This window comes from Dromiciops gliroides, chromosome 1, assembly GCF_019393635.1.
Source record: "Dromiciops gliroides isolate mDroGli1 chromosome 1, mDroGli1.pri, whole genome shotgun sequence".
NCBI lineage: Eukaryota > Metazoa > Chordata > Mammalia > Microbiotheria > Microbiotheriidae > Dromiciops > Dromiciops gliroides.
In genome coordinates, this window is record NC_057861.1 from 456,449,249 (window position 1) to 456,472,560 (window position 23,312).

A 23,312-nucleotide genomic window follows, 5' to 3' on the forward strand; every position below is an offset into this window, starting at 1 on the left:
ACCAACCCAATGGAAATTAAGCACAACTGCCTCCCCCTCCCACTCTACTCCCACCCTAGGCCTTAGTCTTCAGCTCAGATACAAGGACAGTAGCTTTGTCCTTGAATTGACTATCAAGGAAGAATGAGGAGAAATGGAAGAATTGGGCAGAGGGAAGAGGAGAGATTTAATTCATAAATTCTGCTCCAAGAGATTTTTAAGAAATTTTTAAGAAATGGTCCTAGGCATGTGTTTAAGGGTAAAGAAGAAATGGAGAAGGGGTGGGGGTGGATATTAGGGAATTGGTCTGACTGTAAGCACATACACCTATATCTCTTCCTTTTAAAAATGAGATGTAAATATATTCATTACAATGTGATCCCTCTGGTGAAAACAGATAAACATTTTTGTAGTTCAAAATGTATTTTTCCATTAATTTAAATATGGAGGTTTAACAACTATGTACCCATTATGAGGTAAAGCAGGAGGGAGGTTTCTGAGTTGTGATATGGACAGCAGTGGCCTTCACCTTCTCTTAGGGAGGGTGAAGAAGACACCCTGACAGTGCTGGAAATTGGCTCTTCTATAAGGGTTAAGTTCCAAAGTATTGGAGATCAATATATATTGTACCCTCAACACTTTCTAAACTCTACTTTGTGTATACATAGACACACATGCTATTTACCTATGGAAAGAAAGTTTTCCTTTGAGACCATTTATCCCTTAAATGATGAGTTTCCTAGATGGAAAGAGAGTCATGGGCCTTCAGAAGCTTGTGAGCATCTCCTTAGTCATACACAGTCTGGCATAGGGCCATTGGAAAATGGAGAATAAAGTGGGAGAGCCATAGGGCATGGGACTATCGATTTGTCTCCATTGCTGGGCAGGGAAATCTTGGTCAGGCCCTCTCTTTCTCATGTGAGATGCTTCTCACTATCCTCTCCCCTTTCCACCATGGAAATGAATGGTTTAAACTTTATGCTAGAACAAAAGTCCAGAAATTATTTATAATGGTTAAATCTGTTCAAAGCCTCTTGCAAAAACTCCTCTTTCCAGGGAAGAGGAAAGAGAGGAGATAGATCCTTTGTGTGTGTGTGTGTGTGATATTTATATTTATCAAGCTTTGTTTTGAAAGTTTTTCAACCATCAAGTAATTGAGAACATAGAACCCCCTTGTACTACTTTAAGATCTGAGAAAATGATGATCTAAATAGGAGGAAAAGTCCATTAAATAGAGGGGTTATGCCTTTTGACTTCCTATAAACTGCTTGATCTTCTTCCCTCCTATTCCAATTAAATCTGACCTAGTCGATCTAAATACATACTGAGAGGAGCTGCCCAATAAAAGGTCTTCATCCTCAGTTCCTAGTTCTTGTCTTTTCAGACTGGCAATAGGGAGAGAGAGAAGGGAGTGCACTGGCAGTTGGTGTTAGAAAGGTGGGGATGAAGTGAGGGACAAGATGGATTTATAGCCGCTTAACAGCAGGGAAAGGTCGAAGCAGATCTTTTAAATTATTGGTCAAAACTGCTGGGGTTGTCCTCTTTCATTTCCCTCCCCTTGTTTCCGCCACTCCTCATTTCACTGTCTACCTCCCTATTTCTCCGTCCTCTCTGCCTTCACTGGCTAGCTTTCTCAGGGTCCAGCTAATTCCTGTTTTCATAATTTCTGGGACAAACCCAGCAGTTCCCAGCAGGTGACTGGGCAGAGCAGGTGGAAAGCTCTGCTCAGTCAGCCTGGCATATTTGGGAAACATTAGGGGAGTTCTCATCTCCTTTGCCTAGTCAACCTCTCTAGTGGGTCTTGAGACATATTGATGTCTGGGATAGAGTGTGAGTGTGTGTGTGGGGGGAATGGGAGGTAAAATAAGGGGAAGGGGTCTGCTTGCCCTTCTGAACAAAACACTGAAATAAATAAAGGAAAATTATCTTACTGGAATGGGGCTTCCTGGGAGGTTGTGAACTCAAATCAATGCAAACAGATAAAATAAAGGTAATCTAATGTAAAGCAAAATCCACTTGTATCCCTCTAGAAGAAAGGAGGAAATGCATCTCCACAGCTGCAAAACACTCAGACTAGGTGGCAACTTCTCCTTTTAAATAATGTGACATGAGAAGGAAGTCAAACATCTTCCTTTCTAACCGAGGATTTGCATAGAACTTTTGTGCCTTTGAAATAATTTTAAATTGCTAGAACTACAAGCTTCACGTAAACATTTTTTTTAAATGTTGCCAGGAAATGAAGGAGCTTTGCCTCATACTTCTGGCAGTCAGAGCAATCCTACCCTAAAGGTAAGATGCACAGATTTCTCCTCCCCCACCCCCCCCCAATAACTTCTCTTTTGAGGATAAGGAGAATTTTTAAAGCTTGCCCTCCCATAAATTTAGGAATAGCCAAAGACTTCTTTGACTCCCAGCTCCCTTTCCAACATGAGGCATCAAGCTCACCAGGCTTATCAATATACCCTCTCGCAAACCGCTACAGAATGGTCCTTGAGTAATACACTTTCTAGGGCGGAGGCAATCCTTAACTGCTCGGTGTTTTTCGGGTTAAAAAAAAAAGCTTATTTTAAAAATCATCATCTTCGTCATTATCGTGTCACCTTTTTGTTTTTTAAGACTGTGATTTTATACTCATGCTTGCGGTGGGGAAAAGGCTATAGGACTAATGATCTGATGATTTCTGCTATAGGAAACTGATGATAAGGAGCGAAAAAAGTATGTGTGTTGGGGAGGGGGCTGGAATCTGGGAACACAAGTGGAAACTAATAAAACTCTTGTTAGAGTGCTTGCTCAGGATCTATGGCGTCACCGGGTCTTTTACTTAGGAAGCCAAAGAGTTTTATTCTTAAATGAGTTAAAGAGCCATTTACCTCTGTCGTGTTCTATTCATCAAGCCACAAGTTGAGGGTTCCTAACATGAAACTATTTGTTTGCTTACACAACCAGCTGGGCGCAATTTCACGTCTGAGATATCTATCTGAAAGCGCCTCTCATTTATTATCCCTCCTTGTCAGCGAATCCATTTTCCAACTTCCCCCTCCCTCTTTTTGTTTTTTTTTTTAATTTATTTATTGTGGGGCTTGTTTGCCTGTAAGGACCTGGGGCTGAAATCCTCCCTAGAGAGTGTTGGTTCCCCTTCCTCAGGACCTTGAGCACCCACATCTGGAGAAAGGAGGAAGCCGCTGGCAAGATCACAAGAGCCACCGCTGACCAAGGTGAAGTAATATTGAAGCTCTTTCTGCAACAAGAACCTCGTGCGATGGATTCCTGGGCGTGTACATGTTTCTGCCTGGGCATTTTCCCACTCTCTAACTCTGTGTAAGGGGCAACCACCTGTACGGAAAGGAGGGAGAGGAAGAAGGAAGCAGAAAGGGAATTCAGGAAAGGATGAGTGTTGGGGAGGGTATGTTCCATGTGTTTAAGAATGTTTTTTAAAAGGCTTGAGGAATCTTGACCTATTAGATTCACTTCAATACAATTGATTTTTATGGGGTCTGTAGACTTGTGTATCTAAGATGTAAACAGTTATAAGACTGGAGGTGGGGGAGGGAGCTCTACATGTCTGTGTGTGAAGAGGGAAAAAGAAGGCTGCGTATGATTTCAAATTTTAAGCACAAAGAAATAACAATGTAGAAATAGATTTATAAATATAATTATGAGTAAAGAAAACAATTAACATGGCAGAAGGTTACAAATCCTTTCCCCCCTCCCTTTCTTTCCCCAATCTAAATTTTGAGAAATACGTATAATGTGAATACTGTTTCTATGTGGTGGATCAGACTGACAAGAGAACCACTGTTAGTAATCTCAATGATGGTTGTATAATAGCGTATATACATCTACTTGTCTACAGAACCCCTCCATCAAGCTTAAAGCAATGAATCAACCCCCAAACTACAGGGTATAAAATACCCCCAGTTGTAAAGAAGGGAGGGAAAGAGGGAGGGCTAGGAGGGAGGAGGAGTGCGGTGTGGGGGGGGGGCGGGGGTGGAGAGATTGTGAGGCATTTCTTTTAGAAACACCAGACTGGTCGCTGCAAGCTATCCTATTTTGGTGATTTAGGAAGACACCCGCCATATATAACGTTTAAGACTGATAATATCATTGCGCGGCCAGATAAATAAAGCTCTGGCCAAATTGTGGAGTCAGCTATCGATCTCTATACTCACAGAGGAAAGGGGAGAGAGTGTGATTGTCCGGGTGTATGTCTCAGTGTGTTAGCAGGGTAGCATGTGAGTGTGTGTATGCACGGGTCCCTGTGTATGAGTATAAGGGTCTACCAGAGAGATCCAGTCTTCAGCTGCGCAAAGGCTCATTAGCATTCCCTGCCCATGGACCTGCACTGACAACTAACAGAGATATCCAGCTCACCACTAGGCCTCCTCTCCTTTTGTCTTCAGATCTCGAGGAGAAGCAGATTTATGTGGGGAAGCTGTAAAGTGAAGTTCCATGTGGTTTTTGGAGATTCCGCAGCAGAGAAAGACGTTGCCAGCATCTCCTCCTCGGGTTGTTGGTTTTTTTTTTAATTTTCTTTAAAACTTCACTTCTAGAGAAGAAACTTTGATTCCTCCCTATCATATATATATATGTGTGTATATATATGTGTGTGTATATATACATACACACATACATACATATATATGCGCTTAAACTGTAAAGAACATATTAGAAAATTTCATGCCACCTTTACTTGATGACATGCAGAGAGGCAGATATTTTGTGTATTTTCTGCATATGTACCTGTTTCGATGTACTTAAATTTTTATAGCAACTAGAATTGGAGCTCTTTATTTCACTTTCTTTTATTGTTAGTGTTATTGTTAATAATAATATTACATCCTTTCCACCTTAAAACTATATACTGGCTATTATTATGGTGGTGGTGTGTTCCCTTTACTAATTTTCCCATAAAAAACAATAGTTAGAAAGGAAACATTTTATACCAAGTTTTAGAAGTAGATTCTATTAGCTTGACACATTTTGTAAATCCTCATTAGTGTACGTGTTTTTAAAATATGAATTATACCCTTCTATAAGAAAATATATTTTGACAATATTTCAAAGGTGTAAAATTTGAATTCTCCTTGCAGTACTAGGTCGTGCTCCTTGAACTTGTATAAAACTAGTTAGTTTTACACTGAGTATACAAATTATCCCATGTTGACAGATGTTTGTCACTTAGTAACTTCTTTCCAAGTTTTTCTCCCCCTCCCCTAAGCCTTCTTTCCAGCGTGCTTTGTTGTTTTAAAATATGCATGTCTCTCACTGGAATGCCAGTCACGAGTGCAAACTTTGTGTCCAACCTCCCACATGAAATGATCCTTTTATAGGGAACTCGATATGTCTCAATCTGCACTTCACTCAAAGCCTCTGGATATGGGGCACTCACTGGTCTCAGCTCCAAAATAACTCAGCAGAAAAGAGTTTTCACCTAAAAAAAATCCCCACGAATGTCTCCCAGGGAAGAAATATAGCTCCCATAATTAAAGGAGGCAGCGGCCAGAGGGGGAATGCAGCCGGCAACCAAAAAAAGTAAGAGTTTTATTTATTTGCTGATTGAACTTGGGTTGTCATTAACAGCAGGTTCAGCCACATGAAGCACTTGGAGTTAAGCGTTATGTGTTTGCAGGATAAAGGTGTGAGTCTGTGAAGGAAAGGGAGGAGTATGACATGTGAGAAGAAAGAATGAAAGAACCCACTGAAACTTCGTGAGAGAAAAAGTGATCTCTGTAAGACAATTCAGGGAAGTTTCCTTGGATTGGTTTTGAATAAGGAGTTGTAACTCAGGAATTGGCAGGTGGTGGTGGTGGTGGTGGTGGTGGTGGAGAGAGCATTGAAAGGAGGGGTGGAGAAATGGGAACAATGATTCCATGTGATCCCTACAAGGAAAACTAAAACTTTCTGCTTCTCAGAAGAAATATGACAGCAGGAAGATTCTAAGTGTGTGTGTGGGATGGGGGGAGGGTGTTGAGGGGCGGAAGCGTTGGTGTAGATCTCCACTTGGAGAGAACTCTAAGAGAAGAAAAGTTAAAGACTGACAGAAGAATTTCACTTAGTTTAGGAGACCTACACCCACGTTGGTAAAAGTTGCCAGTTGGATGGAAACGTGAACTCGGAGACATCTTTTTTTTTTGCCGTATTTTAATGAGTTTCATAAATTTAAATCGAGTATGGCACGGGATGCACATTTCTGGATTAGGGAGAGATACTGCAGGCTGCTGAACGACTCACAACCTAAAGGCGTTATAGAGAACTAAATAAGAGTACGCGCGCCGCAGTGTATTTCTATTAAAAAGGCGAAACTTTACAACTGATGGAAAACAGATGAATTTTTTTCTCCCTCTCTGAAACAGTTACTCTCTTTTACTGATGCGGAGTGACGTCACCAATTGCTTGACCTATCATCTTCGGATAGCGAGAGAGGAGGAGGAGTGAGGAAAGAGGGGGAGGGGGAGTGATGGAGGAGAAAGCAGAGAAAGAAAGAGAGGAAGAGAGAGGGGGGAGAAAAAGACAGTCAAGAGACAGACTGACAGAGAGACAGAGAACACGAGAAGAGACTTATTAAGAGAGAATGTCCTGTCACTGGGTTTTTGGTGGGCTGGGTTTTTTTCCCTTTTCTTTTCTGGCCGAACTTCCATAAGAAGTGTGCAAAACAATGCTTGAAAAGCTCATGATTGATATGACACCTTTCCCCACTTTCCACTCTATCTACATATTCTAACATATGGAAAGCTTGCAGGCCCTGTGCACTTATAGAAGCTGATAATGCATTAGCTTTCAGCAATATTTACAGCACCACTTTTAATACACACCAGATGGTTTTCGACTGTGCCACCCCAGCCAGCTCGCTCCTAGATTTTACTCAGCAGCATTTTGTTGCAATTATACTCCATGCTGAGACCAATTTTATTGGTGACCTATTTTTCATATTTGCAGTATTTGTGTTTAAAATCCACTCCATGGCCTTTTGGAAAAGGGCAATGCTCAGAGACGAACAGTCTAGGAGTGGTGATCGGCAAATAGTTTTAGTGATACAAATTATACTTACATTTCTCCTAGTATGAACAATTATGCATACGTTAATTTTGATCACATAAGACACACATGATTTTAAGCAGGAAAAACACTTTGAACATTGTATGTATATATGTGTGTATGTGTTTATATGTGTGTATATGTGTATGTATACATATATGTTTGTGGTCCTTATATTTGATTAACATCTTTTTTTTTATATCTCTACTGGCTTCATTTGTTTTCCTGCATGTAAATAAGTTGGACCATAAATATTGAATACAACTAATTGTTATGCTACTGACTTAGTCTAGGCACCTGGATTACTCAAACAACTTAAGGCAAAAAGAAAAAATAAGAAATTTTCCAGTTATATTTCTATGATGGGAAAGTAGCTACAAATATTTTTATTGAGTTGAAATTTCTACAAACTGGGTATTTACATCAAACTAGGTATGATATAGATATTCAAAAGGAACTATGTGTTTTCTAAAGAAGGTTTGCATGAAGAAAAATCATCCCAAAGACAGAAAATAATGCTCAGTACCTGATATCTTCCTATGCAGAAGGCCACAATGAGAATCATATTTGGCATGGAGAGGCAGGCTTTCAACTTTATTTCACTCAAGGTAAATAATCTCTAATGTACTACAGAGAGACTTTGTTTTGCATGGAACAATATAAATGCCCAATTTACTACATTGCAGGTGTGTTCTTCCTGCACAAACTCTTTTTCCACTTTAATAGGAACTCTTTAATTTTTCCTCTCTCCTGGTAAAACCACAGATGTTTATTTTATTGATATAACCTATACCATAGTTATGCTGAGAATAATATGCCTCAACTAACAGTCATTTAGCAAATAATAGAGGCGTTCTGGATGCTTTCCAATGTTACACATGTACTTGGTCATAAAATGATACGTGAAAAAAAATTAACATCTGCTTTCCTAAAATAAAGTGTGCCAAGCAGCTTTTTATGAATGCTTCCCTCATTTTCAAAAGAAATATGTAGAGATAAACTGGCATCCATATGTATAGCATATTTATAATGGTTTTAGGATTTTAAGGTAGCTATTCATTGCATAAGCTATTTAAAACTGACGTTTTAAAAGGTACTTAACCTTAGACATCCTTGAGTGTTGAAGAAGTATTTCAAATGATATTATTTAAAGAAGAATTTTCTGTAATTTAATTGCATATCCAGGCAGAACTGTGCACGAGCCATATACCTTCTCCTGAGCTTAATAGCATTCTAACTTACATTTTATTTACCTCATTTCTCAGCACGGTTCCCAGGCCCTTCAGAAGGCAGAGCTGGAAAGTTTAGTTGGGATTTTTTTTTTGTTGTTGCTGTTTAATTCCACCATTAGGAAATGAGGCATACCTTTGAATTATTTCATTAAGCTTTGGCCTTTTGGGGGAAGGGGTGGGAACTATAATCATTAGTGCCTTTTTATTATTTCTACAATAAATGGCTGGATTCTTTGCTGAATAAGCTGCTTGAATGTTTTGCAGATGTTCCACTTAGACCAGATCTGACCCTCTATTTCCTCCCAAATAAGTCTTTTAAACTCTCCCATCAGTGCCCCTACTCCAAGGCATCCCACCCCAATTTCACTCCCCCCAACTTTGACAGGTTTCTAAGTGTGAGACATAGTTAGGAACTCTATAATATATCTACACACACACACACACACACACAAAACCTCCCACCCACTGAGTATGACAGAGCAAGGGAGGGAGGGAGAAACAAAGTGAAGACATGAGGAAGAAGAAACCGGGATAGAAGGGGCAAGCTGGGAAGAACTATATAGTGTGATGATTAATAACTCTGGTGTGAGAACTGAGCCTTAACTTGTGCTTTCATTCCAATTCTGATTTTAAACTTATTAAGCCTCTTGGTATCTTAGAATCCTTTTCTACAGACTGGGAATGCTAATGTTTATTTGCAAATTGGTCTGAGCATCTTTGATAAAAGACATTAGTTATGTGGCTTTTCCATGACAAGGCAAGTTTGACTGGAATAGTTGTGTGGGATACACATATATTTATAGATTCTGTTAAATACCTAAACTACCCACCCACTCTTGTAAATATACATGGGCGTGGGCTTGTGTGTAGCATAGTCTTCATTAACAAAGGACTCTCCTAATAGCGAGATATGTAGCCACGTGACTATACCATACATTGAAGGAAGACCATTTGTGTCACCTTTTCGAACTCCCCCACATCTCCAAACTGGTGAACTGTTAAGACTCCATGGATGGAGGCCATCTATTTTTAATGTGAAGTGTAGCTTCTTGACTTAAAAAGAATGGTCCTGGCCAGGCGGATCCTTCAGTCAAGAACTCGCTCAGCTTCATCTGGAAAGGGAAGACATTGCGGGTTGCATGTTGCCGCTTTGTGGCCTACTCTTGCTCTGATTAAAGAAGTACTTGTTAGAGAATCAACATCTCTAATCTTGGTATTGGTGACTTAAAAACATCTTGGCTAGAAATGTGGATTTGGTAGGGAGGGGCGCTTGCAGAGAGAGAGAGAGAGAGAGAGAGAGAGAGAGAGAGAGAGAGAGAGAGAGAGAGAGAGAGAAGGAAAGAGGGGAGGGAAATCTGCGTGTATTTGTGAGAGCTCTCTTGTGGGTGTATAGGAAAGAGGTTAAAGAAATGGCCCCTTTCTGAATGACAGGACCCCTTTTCAAAGGGCAAACGGGGAAAAAATGTTCCTGATATGAATAGGAGAATTTTCAAGGTTTCACAGATTTTTCTGAAAGACCATTTTTAATAGGAAGGACGCGACAGTATGTGTATATGTATTTTCATGGGAAGTAAGAAAAGTATTGTCCATTAACTTGCCCCCCCCCATCCACCCAGGTTGGTAAAATCAATTAAAATATGTTAAGTGACTCGAGGTTTGGATTTGTATGGAGGCTCTGGACAAACAGCGGACAGGGCATTTGGGGAGTAATCTTGCTTTAAGATAGGGAGTCTTTATTTAAAAGGGGTGTATTTGTGGGGAAAGAAAGGGAATATCTTACAGTGCTTTCACTATGTCCTGATAACAAACCTGTCACATTTTTACTTCTTTCTAGAAAAGAGATAGTGTCCTCATCTGAACATCTCTAAAGTGATTCTTCTCTAAGAAATCAGTTTTGAGAAAGTAAAGCACATGACACATATTTAAAAAAACACCCTGCCCATGTCTTAAGTTGGAGAGATTTTATGATATCTTTACCCAAAATTGATCTTGTGGAATATATATTGATTGTTAATTGTGTCGTTTAAAATTTAATCCCATAGAGTAAGTAAAATTATTATATTATCATGATTCCTCTTGGTTTTTTGCACTTGATCAAAAATTTTTGTAAAAGAATGTGAAATGAAGAACACAAAGATAGTCAATGAAAAGAAGTAGCTCTTTTGCTGGCAATTAAAGAAAAACAAAATGCATGTGAATTGTATTGTAAAAGCTGTTTAAAAGTCCATCCTAATTCCCTTGGGCTCAAATATCACTTATATTTGATAATTGGAAGTTTACTGCACAGAGAGAGGTAAGGCAAACTGAGAGCCACCCAGATTTTCTCCCCCTTCGCTAAAACTGCAGATAGCCTTGGAGATGGACTCAGCAGAAAACTTATCGGTTTCGCAGACTTTAGACTTAGTAGAAATACAGCCTTTTTGAGTCTAGAATGTTTCCTGCCCATGCAAAGCTAGAGATAACTTTTCTCTGCCCTCCCTTGGGGACTACACCAGGCATCAGAAAGGGTTTCAGATGAGGTGTTCAGCAAGCAACTGTATGACAGGCCACATTCGGAGATTTTCCTGCTATTTTCGAGTCTGTGTATGTTTCATTTGGTATTTACTTTCTGACCTTAGCCTTTCTGGATTACAAAAGTCCCCACAAGTAACAGTAATAAATCCAAACAAAAATAAGACAGATTTCCTCATCGATGTGTAATGAAGTTAAAGGACATTGTTTGTCAGACAAGCGCTAAGTAGAAAATAAATCTCAGGGTCTAGGGAAACAAAACGGAGCGCTGTTGGCATGTGTGTAAATTTACTTTTAAAAGCAATAAATCAATGTTAAATTAAACAGCTGGGTACCCTATCATGGAGGAGGTTTCGTGTTTAAGAAGTCCTTGATGGGGAAACGTGCTATTTAACAAGTCACCGAAAAAAGCTAAACCTTTACTGGGATCCCAGGCGATGCACGCCTGTGAACTTCTTCAATGAACTTTAGAGGGAAAGGGGTGGGGGTGGGTGGGTGAGGGGAGTGTTCGGTGCTGGACGGATGGTATGCACAATCCAACTTCAACTCTTTACACGTTTCCCAGGCATAAGCAGGCATGGGAGACTTCACAAAAATGCCTTAGATGTTTTCCAAGGTGGCGTTTGTGCAAGCTCTGAAGTCTCTTTCTTTTATTGGCTTAGTTTTGGTTGGGTGTCTTTATTTTTGTAAATACTAAAACCAGTGGAGATGTTTTAATGAGCATGTTGGGCATGTTATTATATGGAGACTCCTTTCTTCTGAGACATTGTGCTGTGCAGGAAAATACCAAACTGTGACTACAAAGAGATCTGCTATTTCATATTTATTTCACTGACATTGGAATATCTGTTAACCTCAACTAAGATATGCCGATATTTCCTTTCCTAGGAGTTTATTTAAGCGCTTGTTTTCTAATGGGGAGGAGAACCCCAAAACAATAGGAAATCCAATGCTCTGGAATTGTATGTGAGCAATATTCACCAATAAGTTATCTCATAGGTGATCTTGAATAGTAGGGAATCATAAACCATTTTAAGATGCATCTAGGTAGAAAGAATTTCTGGCATATAAAATGGAATTTTAGATGGGTCTGACACAAAGATTTTAGGAAATAGGTGTAAAGTATGATGAGTTATTTTCCTTTTTCCTATGCAAATCAGCTGGCCAGAGGGAAATGATGGGAAACTCCTTTAGAGAAAGTATTGGAAAAAGAAGCATATTTTACCATCATTTAATTCACAAACACAATTGTTTTATTTGTAGACACATAATTAACATAGTTGTAAACAATATTCCTATCTTGAAGAAAAGTTTCCAGGGAAGGTTTTCTCCTCCTCCCCCTACCCCAAGCTACAAAATAATAGAATTTGGACCCTGTCCTTGGCTTCCCTTCAACAAAAGGTAGTAAGGATCTAAAGGGAAATTTCCTGAGAAGACAGAAGTAATGTCATTTATGTTTAGAGCATAATATTTTGTGTTTGCTCATTTTAAAATAAGTAACCAAGTGCCTCCTGCCCAGAAGACAGACTGGGCTACCTTGTAAATGTAGAATTATCTCTCTAAGTTAGAAAGTCCATCTAATTTGTCCCTGCTGCCCCCCAATCCTATCCCTATGCATGCGCATATAAATGTATATGTATATACATATATAGATATATATTTAATATCCACACAAATATATATGAGTACAGATATATAGATATAGATATAATGGGGAAAATCCAAAGATAAATTATTTTAATTTGGCTTTTTTTTCAAAGCAAAGGACAATGGTTAGAGGTTGTTTAGGGAAACATCAAAGAGGATATGATATCGTCACCAAAGTGAAGTTTATCAGAAAGGGCTTGGAGAAAAAGAATATAAATGCGAGGAGTGAACCCAGGTGAGGCCGGGCAGAGAGTGCGTTTCCAACAACTGAGTATTAAGTCACCCCCCCTCCCCCTTCTCTTTATCCCCAGTTCTCTCGGTACTCAACTTTTCTTTGGTACACTTTGATTCTAAATTTGTTTGCTAGATGGCGCTCTGTGTCTCAGGACTTTTCAATTCAGAATTAAAGCAGCTTTTTTAGCATCCTTGCTCTCAACCAGTTGTGGGCATTCTATTATCACAGCATTATTATTATTGTCATTGTTTTTGCTGTCCTTATTATCATTTTAATCCAAGGGGAATATAGAATACAGGCCGGAGAAGCCCTTGCTAATCATAATAATACAAGTCCCTTACAATACCAAAGTTATATAAAATATTTTTTATGGCTCAGCTAACATTTTGATGCATTTCAGAAGGCATTTTGGTAACTTTTCCTCAAATAACCTATTTGCGTTTCAGAGGAAAGAGGCCAGTACTGTCAGATTTTCTTCATAATCCTTGTATTTCATCACAACAGTCCCTTCCATTCCTCTTACCCCACCCTAGCCCCATTTTCATTTCAGGAAGAATTGAGCATGTGTTAGAGAAGTGTCTTTTATTCTTAAATTTGACTCATTAATTGATCCAAATTCATATGGTTAGTTAGGAGCCTAAAAACTAATATCTCCACCTTATCCTTTAAGTATGCAGAGAGATTAGAAGGAAAATACCCATACCATAAAAAATAAAACCCCACAGCAAAGCTTGTTTTACATGGGAGAAGAAATATGGTTTATAGATTATATTTTCTTTAATCACTGTGATTTTTCTCTTTGGAATTCAACACCCATTTTCTTTAAGGACCTAGAGAAATTACAATGAAAGTTATAAGCTTCTTTTGGAAAAATAAGAATGAACAATGTGAACCAGTAAGCTGTTTTGTCTGAGGAAGATGCCAGTTTCATAAAACACACCACTTTTATTCATATTTCTTTAAAGGGAAGGTTAGGAATGGGTGCTGTTAAGCACCTATTCAATATCAGTCTACAATTATACAAAATAGGATTTTACAAGTTATTCAGGTTTAGGTTTTTTTGTTTTTTGTTTTTAACTGGAGGATGAGTACTACCTTTAGAGGAGAGAGAGAGAGAGAGAGAGAGAGAGAGAGAGAGAGAGAGAGAGAGAGAGAGAGAGAGAGTTTCAGAGTTTGGTGTGTTTGGAAATCTTTTCTTAAAACCTAGCTGCTGAGACTACGATCTCCTTAAAGTTGCTCTCTAGGTGTTAGGCTGAAACTAGGAGGCGCTGAAAACCTAAGGCGGAAAATTTACAACTTGATCAGCCCCAGCCACACACCAAAAACCTGCTACTGTTGCTAACATATGTTCTGGATTAAGTTAAGCAAATGGCTCTCGTTTTCGCGGGGTTGAAAGTTGATCAGGAAAACTTAAATCCGAGGGAGTCTTGCTTTGGTTGGAGCTCCAGACCCTCAAACACTTACAAATCCCTTTCAACTCTCGAATAAAATATGCGTTTACTTAAGAGATTTCCCGCATTTGTTGCATTTCAGTATGATCCCAGTTTACAACCTTTCACGAATTAAATACTATTAGGTATTAAATTCTGGAAACCCATATGAAAAGGCTATGTATGCCATATCTAAAATTGACTTCTAAGTTGAAAATTGGCGTGTATTTTTTCCATCTGATTTTGATTCTACTAAGTAGAATGCTCTTTAACATGAGTTGATCCAATATTTTTCTTTTTTACACTTGCCCATATCCCCTCCAACCTATATGTAGAATTTACCTTAATGTTTTTTTAAAGTTTTAAGCACCAGAAGACCAGGTTATTAATTTTTTTCACAGCATGAAACAAAATGGAGAGTGTTATTCAAGCCTTAATTATGTCAAAAAATGAAAGTTCTTCTTTTACTAAGGGTAAATTAGCTGTCTTTCCAAATCTCACTTCAGTTGTCCTTCAGTCTCCCAACTCCTTTTATCCTCACACCATTTTGGAATCTAGTTTCTACAAACTGCGAAAGTGATATACAAGTTAAAAATTAATCTTCCATTCCCAACAATGCTAATAAGATTCGCTTGTTAGAAACTGGAGCGACTCTTCTTGATATTAATTGGTGGAGTTTTCCCCATATTTTTGCGGGTTAAGATGCTCATCTGGCAGATTTTAGCCAAAATTGTCATATTGAAATTTCATATTAGTATTTACACCTCATTTTTCTACTAAATAATCTTCGAAAATGTTGGAGAGATTATTGATTTCCAAGAAACCAAATAAAGAAATCGGTTTCTTGATAAGATATGAAATCCACACTTTTCTTTGACTAAATAGGCAGTGTACATGTGACATTGACAAACGACCGAAGGGCGAGGAAAATCATTTAGAGAGACTTTGAAGGGTTACTTGGTAGGGGACGGGGCGGGGGGGAGGGGGGGAGAGAACGGAATGGAAAGGATTTCACAATCCTATATCAGAATAGGAAAATAAAAGTTATCTTTGAACTGGAAAATTGTGGTTTTTAAAATCACTTTAAATTAACATGCTCCCCCGAAGAGGCACAACATGGATAATTATAGCAAAGAAGTTCCGCTAGAATATTCTGTATATTTGAAATTATTTGAGAAAAAAGAAGCCTCACCAACTTCCTTTCTCGATATTTACACGGGGTAAATACCAGTATGCTGATACTGTAATATCTACTGAAGCGAAGACATGTCTGGTTCTTATTGAAACTTATTCATTCACCTATCTGGGACTCAATTTCTCTTTTTGAATAAGATATTCCTAAGAAAATAATTAAACAAACAAAGGTATAGAAAAGGACCTTCATTCCGCCTTCCAGCCCCGAAGAGATAAGTGAACTCTTTAAGCAGAAAAGATTCAAGAAAGCTCGAGTAACAGTAGCTTGAGAAGGAATTCAGGAACGATTTACCTGTGTAGCCCCAAATACACTCGTTCGCCCTTATCGTTAGCAAAATACAATAGCCAGATACCGAATAAATCATCTTCTCATTCCTCCGTCTTCACTTTTTAAAGTTAACTCTCCCTCCAGTAATGTCAAATATCTAAAACAATTATTTCATTACTGGAGAGGAAGAACTATACCGGATGGAATAAAATGTTTCCAAACAGATTCCCTACGCTAAAGAGTACAGTTGTATCGTGCTAAGCGATCTAGTCTTAACCTACCAAGTATACCAGTTTGCTATGCAACAGGTTCGATTTACTGTCCTGAAAACTTTAAGCTGCCTGAGCTGCAGACTTGAATCAACTATTTAAATGCGAGGACTGACATAGCTCCTGTTTTGGCTACTTTCTGAGTAGTTAAGTGAAACAATTTTAGCTATTTGTGAACAACAAAAGGAGTGATTCTCAAAAACCTAAAGTTTTTCCCCAAAATATAAGCATATTCTTCTTTAGAAAGAACCTTTGGGTAGGATATGGGGGTGAAGGGTGAAATGAGGAGAAAATGGTTAGATGGGAAACATTTTAGTGTGATGGGCTAGAAGGAAAAGTGCCTGATGTTTAGCCTTTAAATCTGGACAGAAACTTGAAAAGGAAAACTAATGAAACATGGTTACTAGTAAGCCATAGGACCATTGTATTTATAGTAAAATTTCGCCCAAACCAGGAAAAACTTTAAAAGTCATCACTTTCACAAATGCCTTGTTTGCAGTAATATGCCCAATCAGTTCATTAAGAGCTGCATTAGGATATCAGAATATCGAGTCAATTTTGAGAGCTCGCAAAAGTTTTATTTCCCAGAAGCTAGTTGGATTAAGGAAGCAAAGTTCTGTTCCCTGACTTTTCCTACCAAAGTTTTGCGATAAAATTAGTATGAAATACTTTTGAACAATCAACTAGTCTGCCACGTTTAGGAGTTTTATGGTCATCTCACCTACCTCTAAGTTTTTCCTTTTTGTCCACAAAGTAGGTACAAGAGGGAGGGAGTGCTGAAGTGAATTAGGGGTGGAGAGTTGGGGGGTGGGGTGAGGAATGGGTTGGGAGAGTATAGAATTACTGAAGGTACACCAAGGGAAACCAGATCCGATAGAACAAGGTGCGGTTTATTTTATTTGAAATCCTTTAGAAGTAGCAAGGCAACTCAGGTGTTGCCAGGGCGACAGTGATATGATAGGAGATAAGGCTATGATCTTCCCTTTGTATGATTTACATAAATCGAATTGCAACAGCATTGGAAAAAAATAAACGAGCAGTTAAAGAAGTGCAGGAAAAGACAACTGGGGCTTGAGTAGAAGAAAAAGTAGGGGATTGAAGTAAATACTTCAACTTTTTGGTGCTGTCAGTAAGTTCCTGTCAGGCTCTTTAGCGCTGTTGGGCTCAAACCTCCGAGCCTCCTCTCCAGGGGCTGTAATTAACAAGCTGTCTAGGAGCACCAGAGCTCATCAGACAGCTCTGGCCAAGAGCAAATCCGCTTTGCAACAGGACAGGTGGACTTGGAGGTGCGTCTTTGGAAAAATAATTCACTTTGGGATTCTCTGGCAAGTGAGACCCAGTGACAAGGGAGAAAGTGCTCACAGCCCATATTTCTAAATCAGGCGGTTTCGAGAGATGCTAAGTAATAGGGTAGAAAGGAAAATTTTCTCAAAGAAAAGTTGCAATATCCTAGAACTGGGAAAATAATCGAGAAAGGCAATGTTTTGACCAAGTGATCAAAGTAGAGACGAGATGTGTAGACAGAGGAAACGAGTCAGGGGAAGCGATTTCTAAAGGCTGGCATAATACCGTGTTGGGGAAATCTCACATTAAAGAGGACTAAGAAATGTCACCCACAAATAACAGGATTTGAAACTGAATATAGCGTTAGATGCCAAAATTCTTAAGGGATAAGGTAGGGGGAAAGTGAGGGACAGGAACGGAGACTTGGTGTAAGGAAGCTAAAAGTTGCTAGGGCTTCAAGGCAAAGTGTAAGAAAGTGAACTAAGGACTAGGCGCTGTCCATGGTACTGGGGAGGGAAGCTTGGCTTGGCTTGGCTTGGCTTGATTTTACTTTCTCCAAATTGAGTTAAGGGAGATTTTTTTTTAATTGCAGGGTTTTTAGGATTGCAATCAGCTTCTTTTCTCCCCCATAAGTAAATGTTATTTTGTTAGTTTTACCATTTAGAAGCCTTGCCTATGAGAGCCTGATCTTTCTTATTCTCTCCAGCCAAGTCAACTTTAATTCAACATTATAAAATAGCTAGTTTTGTAATTACATGACCATCAATTCTTTATGGTCATTCAAATCTAAGTGGGGTGTGGGAGAGGAGGAAGAGAGAAGTGAAAATTTTAGAATCTAAAGATTCACAAAATAAATTAATGTCATAATTTTGTGTGAAATGTAGCCACATCAGAAATTTATCTGTTAAAGAGCATAATTATTTATATTTTGAAAAAGAATTTTCTTTAAAATATCGATTAAATTTTCTCCATTATACCCACAAAAATTCTCGTTGTAACTAATTCCTCACTGCTAATGTTGTTCTGTTCTAGGGGTAAGCAGAATAAAAAATGATTTTTTTCAAGTATGTAAAAATGAATATAAACACATATAATTATTCTCAAGGATGATTATTCGTTGAGAATGACTACAATCTTACTATCAGTACTAAAAAAAGACATACTGATAAATGCATTTCCTTTTCTAAGAGAATTTGGTTTTTGTTTTAAAAAGTAGATTACAGAGTGCTTTCAAAATATAAGGGAGGGAAATTAATTGTACTATCAAAAATACCTAATAAGTGAATTAGTCTCCCCACTGGCCCCAAACCACTTATTTTTAAAGGGGACACATCTTGAAAATGTTCCACATAGCACTTTACTATTTATCCCAAACACAGTTAAAAGGATCAATCTTAATTGAATTAATCAGGAAATCTTGCTTATCTCTGGGAACTAGAATTCATGTTAAAATGAAGGAAAAGGACAAGAATTCAAACAGCTGGCACAATGATCAGCAACTGGCAGCATCTCATTTGATATTTGATATCAAGCACTAGATCAATATTTGTAAGATCAATGCAATTTTAATGGTTTTCTTTCAAAACTGTATGAAAGCCAAAACGTTGCATTGATGTGCTGGGGCTATTTTTAGAGCTGGTTATTCTAGGGGATGATATCAAGTAATTTGCTGAAGTAAAGGGAAAAAAAACCAATGATATTTTTTCATTTGATAAATCCTGATTAGCTAAGTTCCCAGAGAAGGTGTGAAACTGAACTGGAGAAAAGCCACTTATTTAACTGTGCTCAGAGAAAAAAAAAAGCCTTGAAGAAGTCATTTGGAGGTATGAGAAGATGGACTGACTTAGAGATACTTTTTCCAGACACAAGGGGATTAGGTGACACTTGAGCAAAAAGAAATGGAATGATAAAAGAAGAAAACCCAGGCCTTTAGGGTGCAGGGTCAATCCCCTCATGCACAGAATTTAGTGGAAAATAATTCAGATTTTTGTCTCTCTCCCAAAACAAGAATCGAAGAAATAAATATATATATATATATATATATGGAGTTCTATTAGTGTTCTCATATAGGACAAAAGCAGAGGAAATAAAATAATTATATCTACCTTGGAAATATTTTCTGTCGGTTTTTCTATAAAGACAAACTTTTAAAAAGACAATAGCTCAATTTTGTATTCTAATAAAGAAACAAATAGGCACAAAGGCTGCTTATTCATACAACATGCCCCTCCCACACCAGTTCATTAAATTTAGTTTAAACATTAACTTGAATTATTTTTATTTTACAGGTATACTTTGAAGCAATTTTTACCCAGAGGAGTGAAAGACCTTCAGACCAAACTCCCTCCCATTTATTGGGAGGTGAAAGGAATGGGCTTAGGGTGGTGTTAGTAGATGATCAAAACCAAATACACAGAGAGGTGAGACACCGTGTTCTGGCATGGAGGTTGTAAAAAGCAGGGGCTTAACATTTTCAGAACTGGAGAAAAGACAGTTCTAAGTTTTCTTTGAATAAAAACTTTAGATAAATCACTTTGAAAGAGATCAAGACTTTCTTCCTCCCTCCCCCCCCCCCCCGACTTTTCCTTTAACTTACTAAGAGTTCACAATCCTATAGTGCTTTAAGGTGCACAAATGGTTTCTCTCAACAGCTCTGTGAGACAGTGCAAGTGTTATCCCCAAGAGTAAACTGAGGCTCAGAGAGAGTGACTCACCTAAAGTCAAACAGGTAGTGGGTCATCTTAACTACAAGCAACAGTGAGTGCTTTTTCTCCCTTATGAGGCTGCCTTTTCTAAAATAATAGGGATGGTCTAGGGAATTTCGGATCCTTTATCCAAAGTTCTTTCATCTTCATATGGAGATTGAAGCACTTCACAACTACACAACTTTTAAAATTTCTTCTCAATTTGTCATTGACAATCAATTGATGAAAAATAAGGGTGCCATACTTTTAAAAGCAAAAGGCAATACACCAATATTGCTAAATGAAATTCACATACAAATGCTTTCCTGGTAAATGTGATACATGCATTATAAGAGAAAAAGTGAATTCTCCAAAGACCAGAAGTAAATGCATATCTTCTAGGATTTCACTAACATCATAAAAATAGTCATCGTTTCGGTGAGCCTTTATATGCTGGCTATTGTAATCCAAAACTGGCAGATCGCCTACAAATAAAAATACCAATAGTTAATAAATGAAATAAAGCCAATTGCACACATTCATTTTCTATAAACACAGAGACTTTAGAGGTATTTATTTAAAAAAAGGACTTTTTGGTACTCTGCTACAATATATTTTGGTAAATTGAAAATTATGGAGCATGTAATTATTATGCAGTTAAAAATCTCATTACTAAAAATTGGTGTAAATATAAGTTGATAATGTATATTCATAAAATGCATGTATTCTATTATATTGTATACATATATGGGTATGTATCCACAGATATCAACACGAATAGGCAAAGATGTGCCACATATATACAAGGGTCTATGTAATTATAGGGCATTTAAATACCCCCTCCAACTCCTCCAATTCTTGCCCATTTAAAACAAGGAATGAAACTTCAGGTTCAATTATAACTAATTCTGATGCCTTTTTGTTTACCCACGTTTTGAAAAGCAGTTTTTCCTCCATACACATGAAGTACAGTATTTATAATGTAAAATTTCAGTTATGCATCGCTGTGCTTCTTAAGCCACTTTGAAGTGATGCTAGTGGCTCTAAAATCCAAATCTACATGTTAATCTCTGGTTTTGCCTTCAAACAGAATTCAGTTACAAAGAGCTTGGAAAGATTTTGAATCTATTCAAGAGAGGAAAACTCTTTAATTTTCCGAGGAGTAAAAACTCCCCAAGAAACTTCATATAGCTTCTTAGATTTTGCTTAGCATACGTGATAAAACATTGATTGTCACAGTTTGGTGACCCATGAAATTTGGGGGTTAGTTTTCTCTTCAGACCAGAGCATATAATTATGCAAATAAAGAGCTGTCACTGATCTAGTGAAATACTCACAAACACATGCAATCTGAAATTGGACAGAAAAGTGAAAATGGTTGTTGGTGATACGATGGTGCCATGTTTTGTTGTTTGGGGGGAGTTGGGGCAAGTTTCTTATCGAGTTCCTAATTGAAGGTGCACAGTATCTAAACTCTTAAGGTATACCTATGAGTAGTGAATATATGTATGCATGTGTGTGTGTGTGTGTAGTTATCTTTTCATTTCAAGCTCTTTGCAATATTACAGTGGGATGGAAAACACAGTGCAGCATTATTTTGCAGCTTTCCACAAGTCCCAAAGTAATTAAAGAAAATTCAGAAAGATTGTGGAAGGAAAAAGACCCCAAATCTTCCTAGATTTACACCTAGAAAAATCTAGATTAAGTCAAAATTTCTCTTTAAAAGTGATTTAAATGGGGTGGAAGGTATACTGCTTAAAGTGTGACTGCTCAACTTTGTTTATGCAATAAGGGGACTTGTTCTCTCCCATCTAGCATTTAACACCAACTATGTAATATTTAGAAATTTAAATATTTATGGTTCTTTATAAGTTGTATTCCTCTGAGGCTCTTGTGCCAGAAATTAACAAGAGTTCTTCACATCTAATCTTGTTCTTTGGCACTGGGTCTCCCAATCATAGATACTATTCTACAGAATGTTGCCTAATTTCAGATGTCATGAAGAGTCCCACTGATGAAATCTGAGAAGGCTTACATCAGACCACTCACTGCTAAAGACATCACTACATAAAAGATCAGTGGTGTGAAACTTTAAAAACATCGATCCAAATGAATCAATTAAATCAACATTCATCCCTCCTAAGTGTGTGGTTTAAGACTATCATTGTTGCGTTTTTTACATGACATAGATTTCAGGATAAACGGTGGAATGCTTTGATGGCTATTTCTGTTCTCAAATCACTGTTAATTGACTTTGTATTATTTTCCTCTTTTCAACATTTTCTACTCGGTGCACATTCTTTACTTGTAGTATAGTGTATGACACTTGCATTTCTTTAAATCTAAAACCATCTAACAAAGCTGATGCTTTAGGTAGATTGGCTTTAAACTCTGTGAAGTGTTGATTAAAACGCCTTTCCAGATCCAAACTGATCTTTTTTGGAGATTAATAGAATATCAGTGAAAAAGAAGATGAACAATTCAAGAGATTCCCATTCACTCAAACTATACAAGGAAGGAAGGAAAGAAAAAAGGAAGGGGAGGAGTGAAAAGAGAAGAAGGGAGGAAAGGAGGAAGGGAGGGAAAGAAAACATGATTTCAGTTTAAAAGTAAACAGCTCCCAAGGTTTTTATTTTGCTATTACATTCCTAATAGATAATAATACTAATAATAGCCACCACTATTAGCCTTTCTTTTTGCCATCCATTTATATTCAACATCAAGCATTTTTCACACATTTAATTAAAGGAACCTTCTTCAAAGGTGTGGGGAAATTTTTTACTTCAACAGAAACAGCACACATCCATCTGATTGGGTTGGGACCCTGGATATTCCATCGAATTCCACTGAATGCCAAGAAACTTCAGTGACCTCATCTAACATCTATTAACTATAATCACTAATATTTACCAACATTAATAAAAATAACACATTTTGCCACCTGAAGTCTTCTCTGGAGAGTTATGGAGACTAGCCTCCAAAAATACAAAATGTACAGAAATTCTACATAATACTGTAGATATGATTTTTATAACATAACATTAATTTTCCTTAATTTTTTCTATCAGCCCCAAAGATATTTTCAGTGCATATAATAAACCAACAGACCACATCTAGAAGTTCTGGATCATTGGAAACCCCACCATCACCACCACCACCACCACCACCTACCCATACCCACACCCACACCCACAATCTCTTTTCAAGAGGAATGCAGAAATGTGTATGCAAACAACATCTAATTTTAAAAGCAGTTAAGTATATTAAGTTTTAAAATCCCTAGATATTTGAACTACATAAGATACTTCAGTGATACAAAACTATACACTCATCTTTTTTAAAAAAGATGTTTTCTTGTGAAGGCTCCAGAGCAAATCATCACTGATTTTAGTCACCAATTCAATAGTCAGAAAATCAGTGGCAGTATTTAAAATATTAACATGTATGTATTTGTGTGCATGTGTGTATACACATATATTATACATACACATGCATGAATATATATTCTTCAGTTCTTGCTTTATTAACCTTTACAGAGGTAATG

At 37.7% G+C, this 23,312-nt stretch overlaps 1 long non-coding RNA gene across 1 annotated transcript; it reads left to right on the forward strand.

The window, feature by feature from the left end:
* Nucleotides 1-5,357: 5,357 nt before the first annotated feature.
* On the forward strand, nt 5,358-19,573 carry LOC122729850. The gene is made up of 3 exons (XR_006353362.1): nt 5,358-5,511; nt 7,560-7,622; nt 19,373-19,573. It is a non-coding gene; the product is annotated as an uncharacterized LOC122729850 (long non-coding RNA).
* The last annotated feature ends 3,739 nt before the right edge of the window (nt 19,574-23,312 follow it).